General features: G+C 37.1%; 1 long non-coding RNA gene and 1 pseudogene across 1 annotated transcript; one reads left to right on the forward strand and one right to left on the reverse strand.

The window, feature by feature from the left end:
• Positions 1-2,305: 2,305 nt before the first annotated feature.
• On the forward strand, positions 2,306-2,977 carry LOC119265106. The gene is made up of 3 exons (XR_005131407.1): positions 2,306-2,500; positions 2,606-2,766; positions 2,919-2,977. It is a non-coding gene; the product is annotated as an uncharacterized LOC119265106 (long non-coding RNA).
• A 5,397-nt stretch (positions 2,978-8,374) lies between these two features.
• Positions 8,375-9,900, reverse strand: LOC108438911 (annotated as a pseudogene).
• Positions 9,901-12,184: the final 2,284 nt, after the last annotated feature.

Raw genomic sequence — 12,184 nt, forward strand, 5'->3', positions numbered from 1 at the left:
AATTGAAACAAAATAAATGCAGTTATTGTAAGCATTAAATGAAGTAAAATTAACAACGATGAGTGTATTTCATTTTGACACACACACCTATGTATCTAATTAACAAGTTGAATTTAAATGACAAATTTACATTTCCTAGTACCCAAAAGTTTAAATGGGTTAGTGCTGAAACAGTTTTACTGCATGGGGGGCTATTCTGACTGTGAGGACGCGATGAGCAGTAAAGTTGGTGTTGCTTAAAGATCTATTGGTGAGATTTCACAAGCTGAGGTTTCACAGAACTGCTATATTACAATGTGTGTCCCATGGAACAAGCATGTGAAAACTACTGTGAATCATTTTAAACTAGCTATTTAATCATTTTATCCTTGATTAAAAGTTCAGCTGTTTAAGGCTGCTGTACTGGGGCCTTCACACTCTAAGAACAAATGTGTTATTTTTTCTACACATCTACTATGTTGTGAGCACTGTAACACATTTTGTGCCAATTCTGGATTCTTTTAATACACACTTGTGTAATATGACCCCTAGAAAATCCACACATTTATGTGTTAACCTCTGAGAAAATACATTTATACAGGAAAAATTGTGATTGAATTTTACTTAACCTCTTAACGTGCATTGGCCTGCCTACGGGCCAGAAATAGGTCATAATTCATATTTGCCAGTTTGTATGGATAATTATAGGCTCAATATAGACACTCAATATGCCATATTAAAGCTTAGAATATCTGCTTTTCTGTTATCTAGCCAATTTAGCTATATTTCCTTTCAGAAAATAAACATTTAGGGCGAAATATACCTTTTTATTTAAAAATATGATTCCATATTTGCGTTTTTCTTACGTCCATATTTTATCCAATGTGGGCACGTTATACATTAATCAAACCGTCTGGCTCTCAGAATTACCATGTTGTAGAATGAACGGTTAGTGAATTAGAGCCAGAAGAGTGCGTTATTTCAAACAGGAGATTTTTTTTTTTTGTGAGAACAAATTCATTTTGTAAAGGCTTCTAAGTAATGTTAATTCATAAAATTTCCTCTTATTTAATATTAGAGGAAAAAGCCTTAAAATGTGGGTATGTAATTTCAGGCGCAAATTGGTAAAATAAATTTGTTTGTTGCATTACATGTAAGGGAAAAAAAATGACCAAGTCTATTCAGTGCATTTTTTTTTTCAAAGATTCCAGCAATCGCCTCAGTCTCTTATACATTGGTGGTCAGGATGGAGGTTCCAGCAATACTGGTAGGATTTTATTTATTTATTTATTTTTGATAATATGAACTTCTGGGATAAACAAAAGTTTAATAAGTGGCTAATGTTAGCACCCATGCTTAGGTGAGAGCATTAAACGCTTTTAATGCTAACCTAACAATCTAGCTAATGTTTTAGCTGTACTAGGTTAGTTAGCTAGCTAGCTAGCTAACCTAGCTAGCTAACTAACTAACAAGTGCATCAATGCTAGCTAACCTAGGTCAGCTAACATTAAATTAGCCTTAATGCCAGAGCTGGATTATAAACTAGCGTTATATTAAGTTGTAAATTCATGTTAGCTAGCTAGTTAGCTATCCAAATAAGATAACCTAGCTAACGCTAGTTAGTGTAACTTTAGCTCGACTGCATTGTTTAGTCAGGAAATGGCGCCAAAAAGATTGTCGTAGTTGATGCCTCAGCAGCTACAGCAAGGTGAAGTAAAAAGGGATAATGCTAGCTAGCAAGCTAACCTAGGTAAGATAGCTAACCTAGCTAGTTAGTGTAACTTTACCTCAACTCCATTGTTTAATCAGGAAATGGTGCTAAAAAGTGCCTCAGCAGCTACAGCAAGGTGAAGTAAAAAGGGTCTACTCCTGCACGTCTAACAGCTAAAATTAGCTAGTTTATTTACACCCTGCACAATTTGGCTGTTTTCTTAACATTAACTAGCTGGCTAAATTTGGTGCAGGACTAGTTAACCGCTAGCTAATCTAGGTTAGGTTAACTAACTTAACAGCTAACTAGCTTAGCTAAGTGCCCGGTAAACTCAATAGTTTAATCCAAAATATTTTCCTATGAGTAATAAAATGCCTAGATAACCTAGCTAGTTGACCTAGTTAGCTAACTAGGTTAGCTATCTGTGAGAGTACAGTGGCGTGCTGGGGACAGAGAGTGACGTAAGATTTCTCACGTTTAATTTTTTTTTTTTCTTCTCACATTTGTTTTCAGAACCAAGAATCTGCAAACAATTTTTTTCAAGTTCTTGCCACCATCTACAGGGATGAGAGAGAATATTGAAGGAAGATCTATGATGTTCGCAACACTGAGCATCTTATTGAAAAAGCATCGGCAGAACAACTTGGATATGTTGTAGTGAGAATTCTGAAATTCAACCCACAGTTTCAGGAATTTATTGACGTAGATAGGAATGTAGACATCAGTAACTTTGATACATTCCAGCTGTTCTTATCATGCAAAGAGACTGAATCATCTCAGCCTATGGCCACTGCAGTCTGCCAAGCTCAGGTACTTACATTTATATTGTATTATATTTTTTTGTTTGTGTTTAAGATTGTTGTCCGAATTTGTGATGGTAAAGTATATTAGTATATGCTGATTTTCTTTGTGTAGCATACTCAAGTTTCACAAGAGCATGAAAAACTGAGGTCGCTTTTGGAAAAGAAAGCGCAAGAGACACTTGATGAACTCAAAACCAAAGGCACTGTGACAGAAAAAGCAAGAATAAAGCTTGTTAAAGTATGCATATCTGACCTGGTGGAAAAGCATGGATTGTGAGTAAAACAAACCACTTAACATATTCATGAAAAAGCAAATTAAAAAATGCAGCAATTTATAGTGGCTTGTATTATACTGCTGAAGTAGAGCAGAGCATATGCTTCATATTTCAGTTTTGACTTGGTTTTGTTGTTCTTCTATTAATTAGTTATCCAACAAGTACTGAAAAAGTGGCTCTAGCAAAGAACATCATCACTGTGTTCCCGTCCCTGAGAGTCCAGGTAGATGGAAAAGGGGAAGGATTTGTAAGTACATGCTTTGTTTCTCAGTTGTAGATCGTACAGAATCATATTAATTAATGAAGGAAAAAATGTTTTTTTTACTACATAATATTTTTCATATTGTTTTTAAAATTGAACATGATTCTTGCACATGCATGTTATATTATTTATGTTGTGGTTAACTGATCTAAGGATAAGCATCTGCTCAAATTTGTGTGTGTTATAGCTGGTAATATCATGTTCCTTAAATTAAAATGTCTAATTTTTTTGTTTCCTAAAAGCTTGATACAGCGTTTGGTAAAATGTATGAGGAAAAGGGAGATTTGTTCTTAAGAAGATGGGAGGCTACCATCATTCCCAAGTTGAAGGCAATTGTGCATCATGGAGACGGGTGATCTTGCATCTCTTATTAAGAACATGGAACACCAGAATGAAGGTATACATCTCAAATATAACACAGTCTCTGTGTAATCGTTTTGGTGGGCTAGTAAATTTATTTGTGTCTGTGTCTCATTTTCAGATGAGAAGTGTTACACTATGCTTGTAGTCCTTACACATCTACTGCCACCAGTTGCAATGAGTCGCTGTTCAGTGAAGTCTGCAATAACATTCCTTGTTGATTTTGTTCCAGTAAGTCTGTCTATCTATCTGTCTGTCTATCTAGAATTAATTTTATTATAAGACAGATACGTTTTGCCTTTTCTAGTGCAACAAATAAATCATAAAGGACATGTAGGTGGCTGATTAGTTTAATCAAGTGTGAAAGTATGTAATTGTAGACATGCTTGTTAACTGGAGTAACCTAAAAATTAAAAACGAAAGAAATCGATCGTTTGTATTTTTAGCAAGTGTATGTAGTAACAGCTGATTACACTCAAATTATTTTTTTTGTTTGTTTACATTTTAGGCTGGAAGCAGCATTGCTTCTCTTTGTGATGACTGTTCTTCACAGACCCACCAGCCCCAGCTAATCTGTGTTGGAAATCTGAGGGCTGCTGCAAGGCATATGTCATCGTTGGAAAGAGTGACCGAATTACTATTCCTCTTGAAGAAGGACTGACGTGCTGTGGACAAGCTATTCAAGCTCTACTGGGTGTGTAACCTGGCCTATCCATGTCAGCTCAGCTCAGTGTTCTGCTTCTTTGAACACATCTATGACATGCCTCTCTCAACTAGCCGGAAAGCCAAGGTACTGAACCTCATTTCGAAGCTTAAAGCTGTACAATTCACAGCATAATGTACACTTGTCCAGAATGTCGACAGTCACAATTCACAGAAGTAAAGAAACTAATTTGGCATCTTCGTGAAATACATGCATTGTCAGAGGGACTGAACTTCACTCTCATTTGCAGCCAGGATGGTTGTCCAAGGACGTACCACAACATCAAATCATTTACTAAGCATCTTTACAGAGTTCACCAGTTAACGTGTACCACCGTGAACAGTGAGTATTTTCACACATGGCAAATGGAATCCTCAGATTTATCCGAGGCTAGGACACCAGCTAATGAGGAAACTGTCATGCCTTCTCCAGTTTTTAAAACTACCCCTATAAGTGACAGTGCAGTGTCATTTGTTGCAAAAATGTATTCTGGATCAAATGTAACACTAATGGATGTAACAAGGAGTGTTACTTGTGTGAAAGAGGTACTGATGTTCGATGTTAAATTCATAAGGTTATGTAAAAATATGTGAGAACAGTGAACGTTTGTGACTAATTTTATATGAGCTATGTTTTATACATCCCTTTACTGTTTGGCCTTTTGTTTTCAGGTGTTCATTACTTATCACAAAAGACAATGAACTTGTTACAACCATGCATGTTTTTACATTTAAAATGTTACAAACAAGTTTTTGAGTGTTAATTCATTACTTATTCCAAAAGAAAATAATTTTGAACTGTTACAAATATGTCTGTTTTTACATTCAAAATGTTACAAACACGGTTGTGAGTGTTAAATCATTGCTAATTCCAAAAGAAAATAAAGTTGAACCATGTACAAGGCATGGTAATAAAAATGGAATCATGTTTCATGCTTCTTTTTTAAAGATTTTTTATTTGATCCATTATCTTGATTATGCATAATCAACACAAGTTGTGTAAAAATGACACATTTGTGTGTTCATTAGCCTGACACATTTAGCGTGTAAAACTGGATTACACACTGGATGTGTCAGAATCAACACAACATGTGTTGTCTCTGAGCACACTCACAGAATGTGTTAAAATTCTACACAGTCTGTGTCATTTTTAACACATTTCTTTTTAGAGTGCAGTGGTTTTAGGGTTTTATGGCTGCAGGACTGCAGTTGGTTATGCTCTCACACTTTCTAAATTTCTGGAATTGCCTTCAAAAAGAGTTTCCAATCCTCATCATTAATAATGACTGTAATGTCTGATTCACAAGATGGGCTTGTTCAATAATGTTAATTAAATGTTACAAACTGGCCACTTTAATCATCAAGTTTAGCATTAGCTCATATTTTAGATTTGACAATAGCATTAGCCTCACCATAGCTGATCTGATTCAGATCTGGAAAACAGATAAAGATGGTAAGGGCCACTGTTTTTCTGATGTTAGAATAAACAGGAACAGTAATGTCTAACAATAGCAGGGGGGAATTTGTTGTAGTAATATAGTAAAGAATGATGTGCACATTGACAACATCTCACCCAGCTTCTATTTAGCTTCTATGTGTTCCCATAGTGCTCAGCCAACTAAAGACATAATATACATCCAGAGCTGGGTAGTAATGATACATATATGTAACAGCATTACATACACAGGATAAAAGGTAACTGTATTCCATTACAGTTACACACAAGTACATTACAAAAATAGGGTGAATGATACATACAGTGGGGTCCATAAAAATCAGACACTGCAGGTGAATATGTGCCTATTTTGCCTTTCATTTGAATTTAATATGTTTTTCATTATGAATTATATTATTAGCTTCACAAACTAAATGAAAAGTAGAATAATTGAAGATCTACATGAATTTTAGACGTTGGTTATGTACTTTAGCGATCCACTTGCTGCCCAACTATTCCCAGTTTTGGAACAGCACAGGATCACCAGCAGAGAAGTGTCGCCTGGGATAGCAGGGCAGGTTAAATGCCTTGGGTCTAACCAGATACACCCATTCAGTCTTGGAAATTGAACCTCCACCCTTCCAGCTGCTGACTCTCTTCTCCTACCACTAGGCTACATGCCACTTGGAGCAGTTAAAGGGATTGCACCTGCACAGGTTTGATGACAGTGTATGCTGTAATGATGTGACTGAAGCTGTACCTGACAGGACAGACATGAGTCAAAAGTGGAAAAAGTAAAGGGTTGAGTAAGTGCTCCTTGGAGGCACCAGTCCTCAGTGTAATGATACTGAAGTTTTGTCTCCAGTCCAGACTAATGGGGGCCTCTTGGACAGGAAGTCCAGAATCTAGCTGCAAGTTTCAGTTTTCCTGCTAGCTGCTGTGGGATAACTGTATTAAAAGCTGACTTGAAGTGTGTGAAGAGAATTCTAACTTAACTATCCTTGTTTTCCAAGTTGGTCAAGGCCAGAATGAAAGACGGTATGCAGCAGTTTGGGCAAAATGCAAATTAATGGGGGTCCAGTTAGGTGGGGAGATTGGACTTTGTTTGTGGCATGGCTAGTCTTTCAAAGCGCAAAGTATTGTAGTACTTCTGTTAAAAAATAAAATACACAGAAACAGTGCTTTGATGTGTACATCAAAATGCCCAATTAATGTGATTTTAGCTAACAAGAATTTTACTTTTTGGATCATGGTGCAAAACTAGTATAGTGGTTGGTACAGTGTAATGGGTAACATGTCTGCCCTCCATGTTGTAAACTAGGGTTCAATTTCCCAGCTCACAACCCCCTTCACTATGACAATAAGAGTCCATGGGCAAGACTCCTAATACTACTTTTGATACAATTGTAACCCTTTTGTTTCTACTGAAAAGGGTATGTCACGGTTTTGCTAGGTTCAGAAAAAAAGGAGACTGAGAACACAACGATAAATTTCCCTTTCAACACAACTATTTGTATTGATAAATCACCAAATTTACAAATCAAAATCACAGTAATGTACACTGAAAAGGACCCAACACAAAAAAATGGAAAAATGATATTAATGAGGAAAAGTAAATAAAACAAAATTAGAGCTCTTTGGGTTTTCTTTTTTTTCCTTCTGAAAAAAGTCAAGAGATCTCACTGTTCTAAAAAAAAACAAAGAGAGTTCAATTCCAGGACAACCTGAACTCAGTTATTCAGCTTGTTTGTTGCAGTCCAAAATGTGTGTGTATTCTCCAAAAAAAAAGTGTGTTGCTTATGAATGTGCACGAATAGCTGGTTGAAGTCTTATCTGCAGCTCCGGCTCTGTCTTTTCCCTATACGAAAGCAGAATGACTCGTCCACACAGGGTCTGGCTTGCCGTTCCGTTCTCCTAATAATCTGCACTCACGTGTTTCACAATCCAGATCAGTTCAACAGGCAGAAAAAAAAACAATCTATGCAACAAACAAACACAACTGTTACTACTTCATATTACACACATTTCTTTTACAGATTTAAATCTGAAAGCTGGTATAAAATAACCACAATTCTCACATATAAAAAAAACAAGTGAAATGCCTAACAGACATGTTTCTCCCTTATGAACAGTAAAAATAGCTTCAATACTTCAAATTACCTTATAGCTCTATGATATATGACAACTTAGAGTCAAAATGGTACGTTTAGAGGCTAATTTGCACATCACATATCAAATTACAAGCATGGGTGTGACTAGCCCCACATACTGGTGCTAGCAGTTAGCTTTTATTTCCCTCGTGCATCAACCATAAATGAAAAACAAATACAAAATATACTGTTGCTTAATAATCAAAATGAACTTAATCACAACTCCAATTGTTTTTTTTCTCTCTTTAAAACTGTTTTTACACACTTCTGCCTTGAATTTTACATTTTTTAAAGTTAGAAACCGGCTAATATAGTGACTAGCATAGCACTGAAAAATATGACTCACCGGAGTTGCACACCAAAATGAGGAATTCTCGATTAGAAACCCTCCAAAAAGAACACCAACTTCTCCCAAAAAATCGGAAAAAACACTAATCCTTCTCACTACTTGACTGTAATATGTCTTAAATCAGTTCAAACACTTCAGTTCAGTTCATAAAGGGGGGGAGCTGCAAGCTGCAACTCTAGCCTACTCTGCGCTACGCTGCCCCCTACAGGAATGTGCTGTGAACTGCAAGCAGTATACAGTAGTATAGAAAATGTCCTTTTGAGGTGGGTTACACAATCCTTATTGTAAACTTTAATTATTGTACACATTTACAGAGAAATTGTCATTACATTTTATGGATATTTGGAATCATATTGTAGCTGGCTGTCTCAGTCTGACTACCACCCTGTATGGTTTGGGTCTGAGTGTGATTCCATATGCAGGAGTGAAGTCTGGTTCTGCATCTTCAGGCCAGAAGAACTGAAACCAACGCAGCAGAGTGACCAAGATGAGGAAGAGCTCCATGCGAGCCAGACCTTCACCAACACACGTACGAGTCCCAGCAGACATATATAACATATCAATATGCTTTGTTGGTGAATTTGTGTTTGTTTACCTTAAAACAGTCATTTGTAAGGTCCAAGTTTAAACACTTTAGTTACAATTATCCTAAAATAACAAAAATAAATCAAAAGGGAAAATTGGATGTGAATAGTTTTGCTGTGTCTTTTACATGTCATGCGCTTTTACATGTCATACACTGTCATGATCTCTCACCAGCAGAAAAGGGCATGAAGGCCTTGGGCTTCTCAAACTGTCCCTGCTCGTTCAAGAAGTTAGCTGGGTTGAACTCATGAGGAAACTTCCACTGGCCTTCTTCACTCAGCACTGAAGAGAGGTTCGAGATGATGATAGTGCCCTGCAACGAAGAGAAAGACAAAGAAGAAAATAGATCAGCACATGACACTAATATGTAAGAGTAATGCTTGGAAAATAATTGATATCTTCACATTTGGGATGCTGTAACCCATCAATATCTCTACTGGTGCAGTAAAACACTCAGAGGGACAATATTGGCAATACTGTGACACTCATGGATGGCGGCCTGTATGTATGCCATTTTGAGTCTGTCCTCACAAGATGCATCTCCTTCTGACATCTCCCTAGAGGAACATGAGCCAGCGTGCATATGGCACTGTTACCATCTTATTAAATGCTATTTCCACTGTCACTGTATTTGACACATTGCATTCTGCTTTTTTATTGTACTGATGTTAACTAAATTCGTAATGTAAACCTGAACTAGATTCATCAACATGAAAAAAAGAAACTGGAGGCACGCAGCACCATTGCTGTCTCTGTTAAATAAATCAAAGCTAATGAATAGATTCAATGAAATATTTCTCGTTTATACCTTGAACGTCTCTATGTGTTATGAGGTACAGGAACGCTGTTAGGAGGGTGCTGAAGTTGGTATCTGTCCCAGCTATATGTAAGTCCAAAATGTATCTCACAAGCTGTCCCTCATTAAAGGAAGATCCATCATCTCCTCTCTGTTGAACATGTGACACTATCTGATAAGAATATGTACATAATTTCGTATCATTTATCTCAAACAAGAAAACCAAGATGGTGGAAGTGCAATGATGAAATGAGTTCACATAAATCACCCCAGAACAATCCTCCCAGTCACAATAGCACACACCTTATCAAGCTCATACAGATAGCAGTTGACAAAGTCTCTTGGCTTTCCAGGGATACTTGGTGTGCTGAGCATGTGTGCAGCCATTTTATGAACTGTAATTTTTGTAGGCCTTCTTAAAGGGAAGTGGCAGGGATCTCAGTATAGGAAACACATCATAGATCTGCAAGAAATCAAGAAAATAATTCTTCATAGTACTATGTCACTTGTTTCCTTAACTATTTTGGTAACATTTTACAATACTGGTCCACAAATAAGCATGTATTAGTACTTAATTCTTTCTTTTAACACAATTATTTTAATTTAATTTAATTAATTAATGGACTAAAACTTAATACATCAGGAAATAATGAAGTGTATATGACAAAGAACTGAATCAAATATTATTCAAATATGAATAACCATTAATAAAGGCAGTCATTCATTATTAACATAGTTCTAACTCAGTCTGTTTATTAATAAGGAATTTATTGTCATGATGTAAATAGGAAAACATTACTAGTCCTGATTCTGTGGGTTTAAGTCATGTTCATGAGATGTATAGTTTGAAACCATTATCTTTTTATCCTTTCCATCATTAAAACATCAATCTATTAGTTGACAGGCAAGCTCTTGTTTTTCTCTCTCATTGCATGCTGTAACCCCATCTGGGTCACCTTAACCCCACATGAAATGGAGCTTTCTAAAAATTGTTGCTTATTATAAGAATGAATGGATAATGCAACAGAACGATGTTTAGGTGTAAGTGTAAGGTCAAACAGTGCACTCTCCCACTTCGTTAGTAACTGTTTTCTGTGCCTTAGTCCTTCAGATAAGTTGCTTCAGAATTATTCCCATTAAACTGCCATACAATACACACAGTGCAGTCTATTTCAGCCAGCAGTGTGACTGTTATTTAAAATAAAGGCTTGTGTTGCATGGGGCGGCATGGTAGTGTGGTGGGTTGCGCTGTCGCCTTACAGCAAGGAGGGCCTGGGCTCGAGTCTCCGGCCGGGCAACCGCGGTCCTGTGTGGAGTATGTATGTTCTCCCTGTGTTTGCGCGGGTCTCCTCACACCATCCAAAGACATGCAGTCAGGCAGTTTGGACATGCTAAATTGCCCCTAGGTGTGAGTGGATGTGTCTTTTTGTCTGCCTGCCCTGCGATGGGCTGGCAACCTGTCCAGGGTGTATCCTGCCTTTCGCCCAATGACAGCTGGGATAGGCTCCAGCAACCCTGTGACCCAGAAGGAGAAGCGGCTTATAAGGTGTGTTTGTGTTGTATGACAGTGTCATGGTTAGAATTTCACATCAACCTGTTTTAAGGACTAAGGAGGGTTGGGATAGCTTCTGAAAAATGTGTAGTTAGCTATGTTGTAGTTACTTTCCAAAACTTTGTGGCTAGCTACAATTTAACTACTTTTCCAGAAAAAGTAATTGCTATTTTTTAGCTACTTTATGAAAAGTAGTGCACTAAAAATTAAATATTCGGTTTTCATTTCACAATCTTAATGTGTCAATTGTGCTCATAAACTCTCAGCTAGCTACAATTTTGCCATAGTGATATTTGTTAACTTGCAGCAGGCGTGGCACATACCTGATTATCTCAACAAGTCAAAGTTATTCTGATGCTCAGGGCTATAGCATCTCATACAGAGACAAACAGAGCAGTCTATGACCAAGCCACAGCTGTACTGAGGTCAGCTGAGAACCTCTGCCTGCTCGCTTTGTAGTTTCTTCGCTATTTGAATCTTATAAATCCCTGAGATACTTCTGAGGAGCTCAAAGTCCTAGCGCTAGTTACAAACATCACAGGCGCTGATTACTGAAGGAATTGTAGACAGCAACAATTAATAAGCAGTGATTGGTTGAGAAAATAACAAAGAGCTTGGCAGATTTTGATAATTCAGTGACATCACAAAGAACAAATCAAATTTCATACTAAAATGAGGCATAGTGTCACGATTGGCTCCTCCCACTCCTCCATGTGCTTTTCTGTTTACTTTTTATCATCCATGTGCTTCTTTATTTGGTTTCCTTGTTTCTTGTTTCTGCCCTTGATTGTTTGCACCTGTTTTTCACCTGTGTCTTGTGAACCCTCGTCAGCCCACTTGTATTTAAGCCCTGTGTTTTCCTTTGTCTAGTGCTGGTCTTTGTTTGTTTGATGTTTGAGTTGTTTGATTGTTCTGTTGGAAGTGTTTGGTTTTCGTGGTTGTATTTCATCATGTCTGCCCCCATTCGATCCGTGTTGGCTATATGAACCTGGACCGTTTTTGACCATGAGCCTGGATTTGCTCATAATAAAAGTCGCTTATCTCAGCATATTAGTATATTATTCCTATATATATATATGTATATATAGTACTGCCTCCTCGCTCCCCAACATTACACATAGTAGTCTGTCCCCAGATTTAAGATGAACATCAATAATTTGGAGATGACTTATTTGCAGATCCGTTTAATTTGCAACGAGAAACTGTCAACACTAAGTTGTGAAGT

The sequence above is a fragment of the Pygocentrus nattereri genome, chromosome 14 (assembly GCF_015220715.1).
Source record: "Pygocentrus nattereri isolate fPygNat1 chromosome 14, fPygNat1.pri, whole genome shotgun sequence".
Lineage (NCBI taxonomy): Eukaryota > Metazoa > Chordata > Actinopteri > Characiformes > Serrasalmidae > Pygocentrus > Pygocentrus nattereri.